This window comes from Trachypithecus francoisi, unplaced genomic scaffold, assembly GCF_009764315.1.
Source record: "Trachypithecus francoisi isolate TF-2019V2 unplaced genomic scaffold, Tfra_2.0 Lachesis_group8, whole genome shotgun sequence".
NCBI classification, from domain to species: Eukaryota; Metazoa; Chordata; class Mammalia; order Primates; family Cercopithecidae; genus Trachypithecus; species Trachypithecus francoisi.
In genome coordinates, this window is record NW_022681473.1 from 113235855 (window position 1) to 113255349 (window position 19495).

The 19495-nt window shown below is 49.1% G+C and overlaps 1 protein-coding gene and 1 non-coding gene across 4 annotated transcripts in view; both read left to right on the forward strand.

Moving 5' to 3' along the window:
- PKNOX2 (PBX/knotted 1 homeobox 2) overlaps window positions 1-19495 on the forward strand; it is a 272502-nt gene that overhangs the window by 99031 nt on the left and 153976 nt on the right. The gene's annotated exons all lie outside the window — the stretch shown is intronic.
- LOC117081824 lies at window positions 13876-13977 on the forward strand. The gene has a single exon (XR_004436305.1). It is a non-coding gene; the product is annotated as a U6 spliceosomal RNA (small nuclear RNA).

A 19495-nucleotide genomic window follows, 5' to 3' on the forward strand; every position in this document is an offset into this window, starting at 1 on the left:
CATAGCAACCAGCCAACGGGCCACTTTCTCAGAACAATTCCCCTACTCAGCCGGGTTCTGGACTTAGCTCAGCCCAAGGGCATGTGGCTGAGGAGCAGAGCGGGAGGGGGAGAGCTGCCGAGGGCCAGCCTGGGCCCCACAGAACGTGGCTATCTCAGTCCGGTCTTCGCACGGAGGGCGTGGAGCCGAGGACGAGCCGTGCAGACTCTTCCGGCGCTGGCTCTCCCTGGCCTCTCTCTGTGCCACGCCGACTCCACCGCCCGTCCACAGACTGCCCAGCTCGGCCCGGTTGGAAGAAGTGTCAGGTCTTTGTCTGAATCTGGAGAACAGCTGCATTGGCTGGGTTCAGCGCTGGGAGGACAAAGTCCTGGAATGGCGTATAAGGGGGTGCCGGGAGGGGCTTTTCCTGGCTTCCTTCTCTGCACCCTCCCATCCAGCTCTTGCAGGACCATGGAAATCCCAGTGATCCCAGGGGATAGGGGGCTAATCAGTCCTCCTCCACATTTAGAGGGTGGGAGAGGATCACCTTTCTCAAGCCCCTACAGGCGTTAACTCCCTGAATCTGAGCAGGTTGGTGCCATCCCCGACACTGTTAGGAAAAGGGAATCCTTAGAGGTGAAGATCCATTCTGGGTTGTACAAGGGACCTCGATCCACTTTGTGGATAAGGAACCGGGGCCCAGTGGAAAATGGATTGCCTGGGGGCCAGGGTGGGTAGGCGGCAGAGGGCAGCTGCTTCCCAACCCCTCTCCTCTCCTGGGCTGAGCTCACTGTATGCCCCCAGGAAACTGGATGGTGCTAGAGCTCCTTCCCCAGATCCCTTGGAATGCAGCTCAGGCTATGATGGGCCTGGGGTCCTGGGGAGTTTGTCACTGGAAGGGATTTCATTTTCAGAAAGGAGCCATTTGCAAATTGGGAAACTGAGGTCAGGGATAGTGTCTCTTTAGGCCTAACAAATGCAGGATTCGATGTTGGGGCTGGGACTTGGCTTCCTGAGAGGTCATCTGGGTGGTCCCTGCTAAGACCTGGGAGGCATAAAACGTTCTTGGGCGGGGTGGTGGGGGCGCTGCCCAGCTGTCTTGATCTTCTACTCTGTGAAATTATTCCTCCCTTTCAAGAGGCCTAGTTCTCCCTTCCCCACCCCCCACTCCATTTACCCCCATCCCCTGAAAAGGAGGAGACAGATGTCCTTTCTTCCACACATCACAGCTGCAGCCAGACACAATTTCTCTAAGCCCTGGGAACAGGTGTGGAGTAGTTCTAAGTCCCCTAGGGATGTGGGGGACTGAAGAAGGCGGCCAATTTTAGAAGCCACATGGGTTCCCATCCTCCCCTGGCCCCATCTGTGAAATGGGAGGACTGCTCTAGGGAAGCACGTCCTAGAGTGGGCTCTGTAAGGGTAAAGAAAGTTCCAAAGCTAAGCAAGCTTGGGAAAGGATGTGTGAACACCTTGTCTTTAAACAGTTACAGGGCTTATGGCCGGGCGCTGTGACTTAAGCCTGTAATCCCAGCACTCTGGGAGGCCAAGGCGGGAGGATCACGAGGTCAGAAGATGGAGACCATCCTGGCTAACATGGTGAAACCCATCTCTACTAAATATACAAAAATTAGCCGGGCATGGTGGCGGGCGCCTGTAGTCCCAGCTACTTGAGAGGCTGAGGCAGGAGAATAGTGTGAACCCGGCAGATGGAGCTTGCAGTGAGCTGAGATCGTGCCACTGCACTCCAGCCTGGGTGACAGAGTGAGACTCTGTCTCAAAAAAAAAAAAAAAAAAAGAAACAAACAAACAAATAAAACAAACAAAAAAGAGAGTTACAGGGCTCGTTACAAGTTTACAGACTTTAACCTAGGGCTTCCTAGGTTAAAGGATGCCCACGCCAATTCCTGCGACACACTTGACCCACTCCTCCTTCGGTGGATGCATCCTTGACACTGTTCTCTGCCCCACGGCCTCCACTGCCACCTACCCTACCAGCTGCTCAGTTGTGCTTGGGGCTTCTCCATCCCAGACCGTCAGAGAGCCTGAGCAGAGGCAGGGGCAGTAGGGCTGTCACCCGGGTGTCTGAGGGGACTAAGACCCTCAGCTCAGCCCCCACCCCAATGGTCCCCAGAAGGTTGCGGGTCATCTGTGGCTTTTCTGCTTCACAGGGTCAGGTAATGGCTCTAGAGCAGGGAGAGAAGAAAATTCTGGCCACCAAGGATCTCATCAGGACGATCCTAAAGTGGGAAGCTTAAAGAGGAAAGGCGTTCCTCTCCTCCTCACCGTCTAAACTCTCAGAGAAGTCACACCTCACATTCCACAACCCTCAAACTTCCCAAAGGCCCTGAGTGTGCATTCTACCCGTCCATCAGGAGGCAGCTGTGGTGTGATGGAAAACGTGTCAGCCATGGAGGAAATCTGGCCCCCCCAGATCCATAACTGGCCAGGTCTCTGCCCCGAGGCAGGTCACTTCACCCCTATGCACACTTACCAAATTTCTTGAAGAAAGGAATAGTTCCTTTCTCACTGGGTTCTCATCAGAGTTGAAGATATGATAAATGTGACAATGGCTGGTATGGAAGAGTAGCTCAGAAAGCATGAGCAGAGAGGAATTCACCACCCCCTCCCCAGCCAGAGGTAAGATTTCTCTGATTTTAGGAGGGAGAAAACTGAGGCTCAGACTAGTTAAGTCACTTGCCCAAGGTCACACAGCTGGTCACCCCCAGTCCTTTGCCGTTCTGCTTTGCATCATTTCCAGAAAGATGCCTCTGAGATGGGAGGCATCACACTAACTTTTGGGGGCATTTAGCGAATGTGACTCTTGACTCTTGACCCGTTCATCCTCCCCACTAGTAAAATGCCTGAGAGACAGAGGCTGGAAGATAGCCCTGCTTTTTTGAAGGGGCGGGGTTATGAATGTGTGGAGGCAGGAAGCGGGTATTAATTCTTGTGAAAATAGCTTTAGATAAATAAAAGTAGGCTTCTGCACTAAGACAGTCTCATTTCAGTTTGCAAGGAACTCCTCCCAGTAAGAAGGGAGAACATTTTCTCCTTACCTCCTGCTTCCTGGCCACGCAGACCCTTGATAGGCCCTGCCATCATGTCCCTCTCACTCAATGTGTACAGCCACAGGACGCTGAGCTGCTGTCCTTGAGCCCTTTCCTTACAGCAGCAAAACCAATTCACATGCGAGGCCTGGAGATCAGGACAGGACCCACGGCTTCCTCCTTACTTCCCACCCAGGTTCTAAAGTCATTTTATTTAGCACAAGGAAATGAGGAAAGAACAGGGGAAAATGAGGAGAAAGAACAAGCGGGCCTGTTGTGCTCCACATTGTGCTAGGGCCTTAGGAATGTGCCTTCGGCAAACACTATATCTCCCTTTTGATTTTTCTGTGGGTGAGACAGAGGCTGTTTAGAGGCCATGGGAGGGAGGGGTTTTGTCCCTGCTGATTGCTCTCACCACGTCTGTTTCCGTCAGCAGCCAAAGCATGGACCCTGATCGGTATCTCCATTTGGCTAACCCGCCTTCTCTTCTGCTGTCTCCTTTCCTCCCTCCATCATTTGAAAATGTCACAACCTGTGAGGTTGGGAAGCATACGTAGATGTTTGGTCAAGCTGGAACAACAGTTCTACCACACTCCTCCCCCTGTGCTCGTGTGTGTTCCTGTACTCACATGGCTCTATCTAAGTCCTGTCCTGGGATAGTGCTCGTATCTGGAGTGAATGGAAGGGTCAGGAAGGATGTGCTTGTCCTGGAGGCTTGTAGGAGAGGAGCTATTATTGCAGCTGCTCCTCCTGAGCTCAGTCAGGTTTCCCCCTGCCTGGCTGGACCATCTCTTTCCTTGCCCTTTCAGTAAGAGACTGTGGAATTATGTGAGGGAGAGGAAGAAGCTACTGCATAGAGGGATTCTGCTCTCCAGGCCTTAAGTTGGGGCACTTTCTAGCTCTGCTCTTCTCATTTAAAGGGATGGCCTGGCTCCAGCAGGTACCTGTAAGTAAAACAACAAACAACCCCAAACATCTCCTAGCACCAGACTGACAGCTCAGATTTCTACCACAGGCGAGATTTCCTGCTCAGCTTTCTGATGCAGGAAGCCTGTGTGTGTGTGTATGCACATGAGTATGTGCACGTGTTATGCATGTGTGCGCATGTGTGTGTGTGTTTTCTCTGCTGATTTACAGGCTCTTTTTGGATTGGTAGATCTGTGAGGAAGAGTAGGACTGGAGTCAGGGAATTGTCTTCGATCAGAGGCCTGATGAGAACAAGGTGCTCATCAACACTATTTAGGAAGGTGTTTTGTACAGGAATTTGTGGCAAGTGATGGGAGGATGGTAGGGTCTGAGAAGAAGGGGGGGAAATGCCACAGTATCTGACAACTTAAAACTCAGGGGGTCACAGAAATGTTGGGGCTTTGAGAAAACTTTACTAGTAACTCTCTGCTGAGGGTCTCTGGCCTGAGGTCACTGAGAATCTCAGAGGGAAAACAGGAGCAAGGACACCGCCGGCCCTCCTGGGAGCAGATGCAGTCCTTTGGCCCGCCTGCCCCTCCCTGCTCTCATCTCAGAAAACGTCAGCCCCCCACGTAGACAGGCCACCCGGAAACCAGGGAGCGGGGTTAAAAGCATCTCTTAGCCCAATGTTCCCTTCTCCTCTCCCATGCAGTATTTTGGGAACCACGTGCTGTAGAAGTTGCATTATAACAGTGGAAACATTGTAATTAAATGGGGAGACCTTAGGTCTGTCACATGATCTGGGTGTTCTCCTGTATAAAACGAAGGCTGATAACAGCTCCTTGACCACTTCACAGGACTCTGGGGTCAAACGTGGAGTGGGAAAGTGCTTTGTAAGGGAATTCAGACATATAAGCTGTTCTTAGTAGGAGGGCAGTGTGCTCACCTGCTTAATACTGGGGTTGGGGCAGTGCCGAAGCTGGGAGCTGGTGTTGGAGATTCGGGAAGTTAGTTCTCCCTTGCTTCTAAGTCAATCAATGCTGGCTTTCAGTGATATTATTGAAAGCACATAAAGCTGGTCTGGTTGGCCTTAGAATAAAAGCTTCTGAAGGGCAGGGGGGCCTGGGGCTGTGTGTGACAGAAGTCTCTTGTTTCAAGGAGACATCAGTTCAGTGGTGGTGTTCTGCCTGGCCCTGTGAGGTCTGGGCTTCGACAAGCACTTTAAACCCACAAATTGGCTGCATCATCTCTGAGAATTCCATGACCCTTTCTGGGGTGGGGGCTGAGGACGCCAGGAAATGGCTTTGGTCCCATTAGTCATTCTGGCGCCAGCAGGCCAACAGCAATGGCTTCTTGTAGGGGAGTTGGGAGAGATGCCCATGGCGGGAGGGTGCCCTGGGGGTGGGGTAGAGGGCAGGGGGGCTGCTGTTCTCTTGCCCCTTTTTACCTAGATACTGCCAAAGGTGGTCCCTGGAACAGTGACCACAAAGTATCTCATGGGAGGAAGAAGGATGAAAGAGATGGGAATTCTTGTAAATTTTTAATCTGAAAAATAAAGAAAGTGTGAATTAGAATTAATGCAGGTATTAAATATTTAAACTTTCTATACTCACTTTCATTTTTAACGTATTCCTTCCTCAAAAACCTCGATAACGCTTGTCAGATTTGTTCTCAAGATGTCCCCCTCTCCACCTCCCCCCAGGCCCAGCCCCAAAGTGAGACCGCAGGTATTCATCATCCTGATGGAAATACTCATTTTATTTCTCCTACAGGAACCATCTGATCTCTCTCTTTATATTTATGCTTTCTCTCTATGGCAGTGTAAATAATTAATGCTGTTATAAACACATCCTATGCAAAATATATATTAGAAAAAATAACTCTTTAATTTGGCATGTCATTTAATTCCATTTTGTAATCATAGCACATGGGCTACAATTAATGCCAGGGCTGAGGAATCCAGCCTGACTGCTGACACTGGCAGAGGCAAGACCAAGTCTCCCAGACTGACGTCCCCTTGGACCCTCAGCTGTTTCTTCTTTGTGTGCTTTTGGTTGATGGATGGAGATGGTGCCCACTGTGCAGGACGAGGCTGAGAGTGAGTCTGGAAATGAAACAAGAAACTTACTTCTATCTTCAATAGAATGGGGTGAGGGTGGTCCAGGTCTCTTCAAGTGCACTTGGTAGCATTCATCCAAAAGGATGCTGGGACATTTAGATATAGGACATTTGGTACATCTTCATGGGGTGGGGGGGCGGCTGTCCTTGGACTTTTGGGGAGTTCTCACAAGGACCAGCTTGGGGCACAATAGCAAGGAGTTTCCTGGAGGTTGGGTTTTATGCATGCATTCATTTAACAAATATTTATTGAGTGCTTCATATGTGCCAGGCATTGTTGTGGGCACTGGAGAGACAACAGTGAATAAGACAAAAAATGAAGATGAGAATATCCAGTTTCTGAATATTCCACCATTGCCTCTGCTCATTCCTTTTTCCATTCAATGATCTTTCTGGCTATCTTAAGGAATCCATCTATCAGAGCCACTCCCCCCTCAGGTTTTAAGAACTCTTGGTTAGTATTTGAATAACTCAGTGTTCCTGGATTTACCAGTTCCTGTGAGTTTAGCACAACCTCACAAATAAGATTGCAACTACCACCAGCCCTCTCTCCCCGGGAGGAATCCTGCAAACTGAATGACTGGCATTGGCATTCCTTTCTCCTGGACTCCAGGTGTCGTCTTCCCTCTGCAGGTGGGTGAATGGCTCTTTTGGGAGACTGCAGGTCTTGCCATGACATGGTGTCCTGCACTGCTGATCCTGCCTCTGTGTTATCTCAAGGGCCCAGACTTGGGGCTGAAGCTTTGGAGGTTTGAATTTCAGCTTTCATGTGGCATTTGTCAGCCTTTCCCCCTATTGAATATCTTCCGTAATTGTCCCACGCCTGGCGCCATTCAGTGTGTGTTCCCAAGCTAAAAAGCCCTCATTCACTTGTGGCTCAGGCTGTCATTAATTCTTTCATGGGGTGGAGAATAATGAGGGGACAGCTAATGCACTCGAAAAAAAAATTGATTTTGTAGTTAGCAATTTGCCACTCTTTGTTTGGAAAGCCAGTGTGGACTCTTCAGCCTATAATTCCACTGAGGAGAAAATTTAAACAATTGGCACCCAGGCCCTAGCTCACCTTCCCAGAGAGGCTCTGATGCACTCTGCATTTCGTGTTTCCCAGGATAAGATAGCAGGAGGAAACTTGGAAATCATCACCAGCACCCTGCTCTTCTCCCTTGACTCAGGCTCCTGGACCAGGCTTGGGCTGATTCAGGAGGTGGAGGTCTGTCTGACTTGAAAGGCCTATGGGAGGAGTTTCCAGGCATCTCAGAGGCTCTTGATTGGCTGGGACCAAAGATGCTGAACCTTAGCTGCCTTGGGGGTGACACAAGAAGTTCTGCAGGACTAACCCCTGTGACTCGACTTCTGTGTCTTTCATGGATGCTGATGAACCTGTCTGTGGATTTGGAGGGAAGATGTTTGAATGATTTCACAGCTCCCTGCCCCACCATCCTGTCCTCTCTGCTGGAACAGCTATGGGACTGAATTCTACCCAGACTCTAGTATATATTCTGGCCTTTCTTCTTAGGAAGGATTTAAGGAGCTCTGAGTTAGTTTTCAAACTTTGCTGCAAGTCCAGCTTGGCCATTTTGCTCTGCTTTTAAAAAATTTCCATTTGTACACTGTGTCAATCTAACAAGACACTCATAATCTCTTTCTGGACATCTCCATTGCTGAATGCTCCCTGAATACAGTGTTCCATGCTCTCCTTTCTTGAAAGACCTTCTCTCATAATTTGCCCCCAGGTTCCTTCCCTACCTGCATCCCAAGGCAGAGTGCACATTTGGATCAGCTCTTCGCCCTACTCCTATCTTCAACTGTTCATTCAGTATTTGCCATGCTGGCACTGTATCTCAGAGCACTCTGCTCACTTGGTTTTCAGAGGAGTCTCAGTTCCTGTGTTCCAGAAGACACTGATTTCAGTTCTACCTAGACCTTCAATGTGTGTCCTGTCACGAAAATAGCAGAGTTGAGGGAAGGAGAGCAGCAAATTGATGACTTTGTCAAGAAAAAAAAATATCCCCCAAGGTCCATAAGGAGCAGCTCCTCCTTGGGCCTTGCTGCAGCTCATAGCCCAGATGCTTTTCCTGGCTCTGCTCAGCCCGTGGTACCCAGAAATGATGTGACTCCAGTTGGAGCCATTGATGAGCCAGACATACGAATGGGGTAGCCGCCTTTGTCCACCCCCTGTGACAGATGCATCATCGAGTCCCTTGGCTCTGTTAATAAAATCTGCCCTTGTTTTCTGAATGCCCAGTGCCTGCAGTGGCAGGGCCATAGGCCTCTCAATGCTGCAGTGACAAATCACAGAACACTACAAGCCCAGAGCCACTCGGTGCCTTTTATGAAACCTGACAAATATCCAGTAACCCTGGCCTCATGCCTACTCTCCTATATCATTTGATACAAATTGCATGGAGGCTTAGAGGGAAGTGTTTCAAATGGGAACTAGAGCTGGTGATGACAGTGCTCCTGGCTTCGAAGGGCAGTGGGGTTGCGAGGAAAGCTCTCCAGGTGTTTTCCCATAAGTCTGTCTCAGCATGACTGATCCTGGATCCTTAGGTACTTGATTCACTGGTGGAATGTCTGGCTCTCAATGAATCATGATAAATGGCATTTGTGAAGCCCTTTACCAATTGCTAAGCACAGGCACACATATCATCTCATTTAATGCTCACATCAACCCTGAGATGAATGCTCTTGTCCCAGTTTTACCATTGAGAGGACAGAGACGCAGAAGGTTTGACTTGTTAAGGTCACATGATTAATATGGGACAACTGGGGCCCAAGCTCAGATCTTGATTTTGTATCCCGTGTTCCTTTGACTTTGTTTCCTTGCGTGTCCTCTCTCCCCTTCTCCCTCCGTAACACGGAGGATTTGGGCCTTGTTCTACCCAGGACTTGGAGTAAGGATTAAAGAGATGTTCTTTACGCTTTGATCGTGTCGAGTAAAGAGGGCACAGGGACAGCTCTCCCACTTCCTCCAAGAGGAACAGCCTCCTTCTTTGTGGGGTTTCCCCTTCTTTATTTTTCCCACAGTCTCCTGGTGCCTTAAGCGCAGGTCCTGGTGTGAACAGGAGAGGAGCGGCAATGAATCAGTGCCTTTTTGAAGCTGTTTTCCAGAAGTGAGAGAATTGGCTTCTCCGCCTGCCTAACCACACCTTGTTTCAGGCAGTGACAGAAGCAGCGTTGAGCACTTACTGTCAGGTCTGGCCGCAGCGCAGGGAGAACGACCTGCAAAGGGAGGCAGCCAAAGCCCCTACTGTCACTGCCCATCACTCAAGAGCTTAAGCAGCCAGCTTCCTGCACCAGTCTTGGGTGGAAGAAAACTTGCAGTCTGCCGCCTAAAAGCCCACCCAGCTCCCTAGGAGTCCAGGGTGAGAGGCCGCCCGTCAGGCCCGGAGAGACTGGCTGTGCTGGTCAGGAAGGCAGTCTGTGAATGAGCGCGCTCCCCAGGCAGGCTCAGCGTTCAGGGATGGGTGTTTACCTTTGCAGCCCACTGTGCTTCTCGCCACTTGAAATTCTCCTAAGAACCCAGAGGAGCAGCTGAAAATATCCCAGATAATATGAAAATGAATGAAGGCTCAGCATACACAGCCCAGCTTCTGAGCAAACAGCTGAAAAGGCAGGCGGCAAAACAAGAAAAGGGAAGAATGCAAAAGGAGGATGGGCAGATGAGAAGGTGGATGGGGCGGGGGGAGGGAGGCAGGAGGAGGTGGGTCAGTGCAAGGGCTCTGGCTTGCCTTCTGTCCTGGAGATGCCTCTGCCACCCACCTCCCTATGGGGTTAGGAAAGCAGTGCCAAGAAAAAGGTTCTCAACTTTGGGCTGGATGAAGAGACGTTTTGGTGGAAAATGCCTTGTGGTCTTTTGAGTTCTATGGTATTTTTCTACAGTGAAGGGAAGTTGGAAGTGAGGGTAGGTCTGGGCACTTTGCCTTCCTAGGAGTTAGGAGGCCTGGGTTCCAGACCCAGCTGTCATGGTGTGACCTTGGGCAACACCCCATGTTTGTGAGTAGTTTCCTTACTGGCAAAATGAGAAAATTTGACTAGATGACTTCAGGGGGATCCTTTTAGCTCTAACATTCTAGAGTTTTTATTTTGTTTTGTTTTGTGTTTTACTTTTACCATAACTGACAAAGACTTGTGTACATATTTGACTATTGTTGAGCTATGCTAACCACCTTTGGAAGCTTATCTTCCGAGGCACATGGACATGGATGGTCATGTGAGTAGGAACCAGCAGAATAAGAATCTTCTTGGATATTCAGAGTGAGGTCAGGCTGGGGCCAAAGATGTAGCTTCCTGCCAACAGCGGTGAAGGTAGCATCACACTGGCTGTGGAACCACAGGTTAGAGTTGGAGGACCTCAAATTTATTACTTGGTGTGTATTCTGTGTCTAAAGCTGTGCTAAGCACTTTGCATTTATTCTCTCATTTACTTTTATACCAATACTTTGAGCTAAGGCTTATTATTATCCCACTCTTATGCCTCAGAGCTGTAGAGTAACTTGCCCATGGTCACATAACCTGGATGTCACTCAGGCCTGAATGATGCAGGGGTCCACACTCCTAACCACTGCACCACACATACTTTCAGAACCTTATGGTCTCAGGGAAAGACGTGATGAGCCTGAAGGGTAAGGGATGTCGAGCCCCACATCCCAGCTCCCTGAGGGGTTGTGTTCCCTCCACAGAGCACAGAACAGAGTCCCTATATATGAATCCATTGCCTCTGCTGTGCCATCCCTGTGCAGAGGAGCCCTGCCAGCTCATATCAGACAGCAACTCATGAAACCGTGGCCTTTTGTTTTGTTTTTCACCTTTTATAAACTAGAGAACAAACTGTGCAGCAACCATAGTGCCAAGAAGGCAGGCAAGGATGCATGAACAAGGAGCACATGGGGATGGAACATGTCGGCTGCAGCAAGGAGGACTTGACGTGGGGCTGGGGGCTGGAGCAGGCCCAGGCCAGAACGCTGGGCCATGGCCTTTGTCTACTCTCTTAGTTGCTAAGCTTCCTCCTAAAATATTCTAGGACCTTGGAAGGCTGCATGACCGCCTGTGAGGAATGTTGGAATAAATGGGAACTCTTGCTGTAGGTGGAAGGTCAGATCAGGGGCGCTAGGATAACACCCAACTCCAAGAGGCTGCACATCCATGTGCATCTATTGTGTGCTGATTATGAGCCCCGTGTGGCAGCAGGCCCAGTCCTGGGGCGCAGAGATGAGTAAGACAGCACATCTAGCCATAAATTGCTTCCTCCAGGCAGGCGGTCAACAAATGCTAGATGCCTACTGTGTGCAAGGCTTTATTGTAGGTTCAGGGAATAGTGCCAAACAAGACAAGGGTCCCTGCCATCAAGGATTTCATATTCTAAGTAGGGAGGAGGAGAGTGAATAAACAAGGAAGCAAACATGGAAATGAGAAAATGTTAGGTCCTGACGAATGCTGGGAAGAAGGTAAAGCAGTCTCCAGCAGGAGAATGCCTGGGCTGGGTGTTGGGGAAGGCTCTCTGAGGATGGGATATTTGTACTGACCCTGATGGTTGAGAAAGTGACAGCCACGGGTAGATGGGAAGGAGAGCATCTCAAGCAGAAGGAAAAGCGAAAACCAAGTCTCTGGGATGGACCTGAGCCAGTGTGCCTGGGGAATGAGTAGACAAGAGGGAGGATGAAGAGAAAGGTGGTCAGGGAGGCAGAGAGGGTCTTAGGAGGCCACACAAAGGCATTTGGGTCTTACCTGTCTTGGGTAAGCCATGAGGACTGTAAGGGGGAGAGTGAGGAGAGCTAAGTGTGCTTTAGAAAGACCACTCTGGCTGCTGAGGGAGTAAAGGCAGCTGGTGGAGGCTTTGTTGGCTTAGTCTTGGCCATGGCAGTGGAGATGGAGCAGAGTTGTGGGATTCAGGTGGTTGAGGACTTCTTGATGGATTGAATGTAGTTGAGGAAAGGAAGGAACCAAGACTGATTTCTAGATTTCTGGCACTTGAATGGAGAGTTTTACTTAGATGGAGGTGGCTTGGCAGAAGGGGGTGTAGGATTTGAGAGGAGAAATTAAGAGATCTGTTTTGAATATGCCAAGCTCAGGATGCCTTTGAGACACTGAAGTAGAGGTGTTGAGTAGACAGTTGAATGCAGACGTCCGGGTGTCCGAAAAGAGGTTCAGCTGGAGACAGGGATGTGAGAGACCTGTGTGTGTAAGAAGGTCCTTAAAGCAATGGGAAAAGATCACATAGGGGAGAGAGAGAAGATGCAGAAAGGGAGAGTGAAGGAGATGCTCCAGTATTTTTAGGAAATGCCAACAGAGGAGACTGAGAAGGAGTGCTTGCGAAGTATGGGAAAAACCAGAGGAGCGAAGTGTCAGGGCCTGGAGGGGAAAGTTTTTTGAGATCAGCAATTGACCTGCTGTGCCAAATACTGCTGGGAAGTCAAAATGAGGACAAAGAATTGACCATTTACTTTGGCAAGATACCGTCCTTAGTAATCTTGGTAATTAGTCATCAGTCTAGCAGTGGGTAATAAAGCCTGATTGGGGTGGGTTGAGGAGAGAATGGAAGATGGGAAGGGAGAGACAGTGAGTGTAGATGACTCCTTTGAATAGATTTGCTATGAAGGGGAGCTCCAAAAGAGGTGGAACATGGAGGAGGGACGAGGGTTAAGGGAGAGTTTATTTAAAGGAGGATGATATGGAGGTATGTTTATATGCCAGTAGAAGTGATCCAGTTAAAGAGGGAGAAAAGTCCTTGAAATGGCACGGGAGAATGGGTTCAGAGCCCAGTGAAGGTACTGACCTTGGATGGGAGCCGGGACTCTTTTTCTATGGTAATTGCGGGACGGCATGGCCTGAGTATTTTCGTTCCGAGACACACGATAAAGGGCTTGTTGATGGGAAGATGGGGTAGTTCTCATCTTATAGAAATCTGTTTTCTCTATGAAATATGCTGCAAGGTCATCAACGGAGAATGGGGTGGGGAGGAAGTGTAGGAGACCTGGGGAGAGAAGGAAGTGTGAGGTGTCCCCAGAGACTGGGAAATTGCATTTTCTAGGGAAATGTGGTAGGTTTTTCTGACAGAGTTGAGTGAGATTTGTGGTCATGTCTGAAGTGAGTTTAGTCAGCAAATTTGTATCATTTTTCTCTAGTAATGTTCAGCTGCTCTGGTACAGGCTCTGAATAAGTGGGTAGGATACCAGGGCGGGAGTTCTGCTAGACTAAGACAATGCAAGGAGAGCTGTAAGAAGCCCAGGTGGTCAGCATGGCAGTAGTTGAAGTGTTGGATGGTGGAATCAGAGCTGGGCAAAGAGGGAAGTGAATACATGCAGGTAGTGATGGAAACGGATCATAAAAACATGTTTTTAATGAAGTGGGGTTGGAGAATTGCTGTAGTGAGTAGGGGTGTCAGAGTAAGCTAGGGTGGCAATGGTCAGAAAGTGGGAAGTTGGCAATGTACATTTCATGGGTGATTCAGTTAGTGGTGTGCCAAAGTCTAGGAAACAGCCACGTGAGTGGAGCAAAAGCTCATGGGATGCCAATCACAAGAAAAAAATAACAAAGTCTCATTGGAGCTAGGAAGGACTGCCAGCTAGAGGCCAGAGTATCGGACAGATCATCTTCATGGATTTTGGAGTTTCCAATGATGCTGGCGGAAATAATAATAGAGAAGGGGTCAGCGACCCGGGTGCTAAGGTCATCCATGAATGAGGGGGAATGTCCAGAGGTTGGTAGACTGACAGCATTTCATACGTAGGAGAGGTCATGAGGTCTGATGACAAGTGCTTCAAGTAGGTGAGCTTGGGTTCTTGAAAGAACAAAGAGAGATGGTTTAGAAGCTGCAGTGGGTTACTCGCTTCAGCAGCACACAGACCAAAACAGGAGTGACACTGAGAAGATTAGCATGGCCCTGCACAAGGAGGACACACAAATTCATGAAGCGTTCCATATTTTGTATAAAAATACAGTTAGATAGAAGGAATAAGTTCTAGTGTTTGATAGTACAGTAGGGAAATTATAGTTAACAATAAATTATTGTATATTTCAAAATAGCTAGGAGAGAAGAATTATAGCGTTCCCAAAACAAAGGAAAGAGAAATGTTTGAGGTGATGGATATCCTAATTTTACACTGATTTGATCATTTCACATTGTGTATAGATAGCAAAATCTTACATGTACCCCTCAAATATACAGCTATTATGTATCAATGCAATTTTTTTTTAAAGAAACTAGCTGGGTGCAGTTGCTCGTGCCTGTAATTGCAACACTTTGGGAGGCTGAGGTAGGAGGATCGCTTGAGCTCAGGAATTTGAGACCAGCCTGAGCAACATGGCAAAACCCCATCTCTACAAAAATGCAAAAAAAAATTACTCAGGTGTGGCGGCCCATGCCTACAGTCTCAGCTACTCAGGAGGCTGAGGTGGGAGGATCACTTGAACCCAGGAAGTGGAGGCTGCAGTGAGCTGTGATTGCATCACTGCATGCCCACTTGGGCAACAGAGTGAGACCCTGTCAAAACAAACAAACAGACAAAAAAACAACTGTAGTGGGAAGCAGGGAAGACACACCCACCTCCCACTTCTGAAGTATATGAGACATAAGAGACAAAGCTGTCCCCAAGAGAAAGGGCTTCTGAGGAAACAAGTCCTTGTGGAGAAGTCTGGGTTTCCCTTAAAGCAAGAAAGTGAAGGAGGCATTCCGAGAGACCAGGATCTCCAGAGGGCATGGCCAAAGGCAGTGGGGGCAGCCTGGCGCTGAGTGTCTACCCAGCAGTGCATCAGCGAGGGCCCTCAGACTCCCGATGATGGCTCAGGCGAATGGGAAGCTTGATGAGCGCAGTCCTGGAGGACACAGCAGTCTGGGACTGAGGACCTTGGGATGGCCGGGTCTTGGCTTGTGATGGAAATGGGTGCCTTCAGTTGAAGATCGAGGGAGGGGCCGACTTGCTGGATTAGTACAATTGGTGACTGAATATCGGGATGGTGGACACAGCCCACCCCGGAGGTGTTTGGCTGTTGGCATCCAGTAATGGCAGGTGAGAATCAGATCACGGGGAATGTCAAAGTAGGAAAGGCATTTAGATATCTCTTGCCAGCTCTTATTTTTCAGATGAAGAAACTGAGGCCCAGAGAGGTCAAATAACTTGTCCAAGGTCATCACGCAAATGAGTGGGAAGAATTTATTCAGAACAGAGGCAGGCATAGAGTTTGTGGATGCTACCGGCTTAAGTCTGGGTGCAGGCGCAGGAGGCTGGCGGATGTCCGTTTTCTCAGCCTGGCTGAGCCGGGAGACCACTTGGTCTGGCTGTACCTATTCTCTCCTCGTGGTCGCCATGTTTGCCCCCAACAGGGGCATGTGCCTGGCTTGGCAGGACTATTAGAAACCGGAGAACTTAGACGCCATCCCTGTCACCCCTGTGGCACCTTGGTCAAGTGCCGTGGTTCATCTGTTTTTCACATCTCCTTTGTGATTGAGGGCATGCCTGTGTGGCAACATGTAGGTGTCATGGCCTGTGAACTGCCGTGAGCAAGACTGTGCCTGGACCTCTCAGGACTGGGCTGTGGTATCTCCTAGAGGGGACTTCTGTGTGACCAAATGATTGAGTCATTTACCAAGTATCTACCCTGCACTCAGGCCTGCTTCCACGAAGATCAAAACCTAGCAGGGAACATCAGACTGGACCTGGAGACTCACATAGCAGGGGAGCATCAGACTGGACCTGGAGTCTCGAGACTTCTATAAAGGAGACTCGAGAACTATTTTAATTCACTGGCCTCACATGTCAGATGAGGAAAATGAGGCTATGGCAGCACCAGAGTGAGAGCTTTACCCTGGCTGTGAACTCCTGGTCTGAAGCTGTGGCTGCTTTGCCTCACCTTGCCATTAAACTTGCAGTGTCTGCCCTGTGGCCCTAGCATCTGAGGGGCATCTGGTGGGCCCTGCCAGGCTCCTTCCTACAGAGCACCTCAGAAGCGGAATGCAGGGGAGTCCTGGCCCCGACTCCTAGGCCAACAGCAGGCACCCAGTCTATGGTGGTATCTGGGGGTCCCTTTTGCCACCCAGAATAGGATGCCAGTGAACATGGCCCCGATGAGCTGGCTCCTGCCTCTCAGCCCTTCTCTCCTTTCAGCCTGCGCAAGTGTTAAATACAGCATCAAATTAAGCAAAATTAAATACATTTCCATGCAGCATTTTTCTCTTGACTAAATCAAACAATGCGGTTGCCATAGCAACAGCCTCTTCTGAAAAGGTCACCTGCAAGAAACTGTGTTTTAGGTACAACTCAAGGAGATTATGGGGGATTAACTCATTTTATACATATATATTAAATATATATTTTTTTCCTTTAAAGGAACTGCTATGAAGAAATAATATCCAACTGAGCTGGAAGATACCCACAGAAAAAATTTTAAGTCCCCGATAAAGGATTTTTTTTCCTTTTTTTTTTTTTTTAACCAGCATGCAGTGGGGTGATATCTGAAATGGCGACTCTGTTTTTACTTGGCTTTAATTAAACCTCAGTCGGGGCTGAGAAATGTGGCGAAGCGAGATAATTGCACTATTCCCAGTACAGTTTTTCAACTCCAGCTTTGATATGCACCTCGTGACAGCCTGAACCTGCACCCAGACTCCTGGGGCTGCTTGAAGCTCAGCTTATAACCACCCCTCTCAACCTGTGTGCCTCTGGGGAACAGTGTTGGGGACCTTGAATGGGAAGTGTAGGCTGGGGGAGGTGGGAACCCTGGTCGCCTGCCCAGGGGCAAGGAGAGGCTGCACCTTCCCTAAAAAGTTCATCTCTGGCACTCAGGAGTTCTCCACTGGACTTGAGAATCCAAACTGTCAGGGAAGGATGAACACAGCCAGTCTAACTCAGAAAGAGAATGGGGAGGTCTTCTCTAGCTTTTCCTGTAATTGTGAGAGGAACTGGAATGTCTCCAGGAAACCCTTACTGGATTTGAGTTAAAGTGGGCAGCCTGGTGTGGGTTCCTTTGTGAGTGTCACAGGCAGGGTGAGGGGTAATGCATGTTACTGTTCAGTGCTCTCCATCAAGAACTGGTGCAGAGTTCCCCCAAGAAAGAGGGTCTAGTTTCATACATTCGCAGGGCCCCACACGGTCTGCCCAGCCTGCCCAGCAATGGCACAGGTGTGGCAGGGCTCTGGCTTTCATGGTGCCAGGGTGATGGATATCTGTGGCTGAGGTGTATAAGGAGTATGTCTGCCCCCTTCCCACTCACCCCCTGGTTCTGCCTGCTTTCCAGGAGGCCAAGAGTCTGAGAGTGTCCAGGTGGAGGGTTCAGATATATGGGGAAACAGGAAACTGGTGACTTGAGTGACCGCGCTAGATCCTGGACACCAGATGGACAGCTTCCCTGGAACCAAAGGTGGATCACACTCCAAAGACAATCCAGAATTTGCTGGGCAGGGCTGCCAGCTCTCACGTCAGGGTCTCATGAGGCTCAGCTCTGTCTGGAGCTCAGGCCACTTGCTAGGGCCATGCCTCCCCTCTGGGCCTGCAAGAGCTGGTGGCCAGCACCAGCTCAGAGCCACCTCAGGAGGAAAGAAATTGGACCCCTGGAACGTATATGCATGATAGGGCCATGTGTAGAGCAGGCCCAGCTAACACAAATACTCTTAGAAATGTTCCTTCAATGCCTTCCTGGTGGCTAACCTGCCATCATGTGAAATGTCTTTCTCTTTCTGTCCTCAGATCCCCAGACTCCAGGCTCTTCTCTTAATTTATCCCAGTGCTAGACAAGGTGGGCTTGTGTGATGCAGTAAAGAGGGAGGAACTTGCGTGATAGGCAGGCCTGGATTTGAATTCTGGCTGCCACTTACCCGTTGATTGCCTCTCTTGCCTTATGTATCAAATGGGGATAATAATAGCTACTGTGTTAAATAATAGGTCCTCCCAGGGTTCTTCTGAAGACTGAATGAAATGACCTGAGAGAATGTAGCCGGATAACATAGTTGCTCAATGGATGTTTGTTGAATACTGTATTTCAGGAACATGCCTTTTGTACAAAACAAACCATGTGTTTCCTTTCCTGTAAAATCCTGCTTGCCAGCTGGGGGCCAACCACAGAGCTTAAAGAAGGAACAGCAATTTCTAGCTCTAATCCCCTAATACAATCACTGGAGGTTTTCTTGAACTCTTAAGAAAAGCAAATCTACCATTATCCAGGGAAGAATTTTATTTTTAGATCAACTCAGCCCTCTGAACTCACATGAACCTTAAAAGAAGATACTCAAGTGCCTAGCCAAACTGGAAAGAGCTAGGAAAAGACCGTCGTTCCAAGTGGAGAGAGCTGATGTTCGAGTTCCTCAAATCCGGCTCATTTCCCCTTTAGGACAAGGTGCAGCTGCTGGTGTGCCAGTGGTGCCAGTGCTGGTGTGGTGTCTGTCACTGAGCAGGGCTTTAGCCGTGCCGCTTTTCTTCTCTTGGGTGCCACTGCTCAGCTTGTCAGGTAACATCTCCCAAGTACCTTCAGAAGACACGTGGCAAAGAGAAGCTGTCTGCCAGCTCCAAGCCAGGGGGTGTCAGTGTATAAGCTTTGGAGTCAAACAAAATTAGGTTTGAAACCAACCTCTGCCAATTTTTAGCTGCATGGCCTTGGGCTGGTTACTTCCTACTGAGAATCTTAGTTCCTGCCTGTAAAATGTGAATATTCTGTTTATCTCATAGTGTCATTGTCAGCTTTAAATGAGATAATACTCATAAAGTGTTCATGACCAGGACGGGCAAGTCCCAGTCTCTCAATCTGTGGTGTCTGAGTCACCTGGAGGTGACTCTTTAAAGATCTTGTTAAAGCACAGATCGCTGGGCCCTACCTCTGGGGTTTCTGATTCAATCGGTCTGAAATGGAGCCCTGGAATTTCCATTTCGAACACGTTCCCAGGTGATGCTGCTGGTACAGAGATCACACGTTGAAGAGCACTGGTCTCTGTCATCCAGCGAGGGAAATATTTGACCAAGATCCATTGAGCTTTATAGGTACCCGGCTTTGTCTACCAAAGCTTCCAAGTGGGTGTAGAGGATCAAATTTAGACTAGTGCTGTCCGGTAAAATGCTTTGCAGTCATGGAATTTTCTATGTCTGTGCTGGCCAATTTGGTAGTCACTATTCACATGTAGTAATTGAACACTTAAAATGCATACAGCTGAAGGAATGAATTTTACATTTAAATTTCACATAGCCAGCCAGGCATGCTGGCCCATGCCTGTAATCCCAGCACTTTAGTGTGCTGAGGCGGGTGGATCACTTGAGGTCAGGAGTTAGAGACCAGCCTGGGCAACATGGCAAAATCCCCTCTCTACTAAAAGTACGAAAATTAGGTGGGCATGGTGGCACGTGCCTATAATCCCTGGTGAGGCTCCCTGGGGAGGCTGAGGCAGGAGAATCAATTGCTTGAGCCTAGAAGGCAGAGGTTGCCGTGAGCTGAAATCACACCACTGTGCACCAGCCTGAGCACAG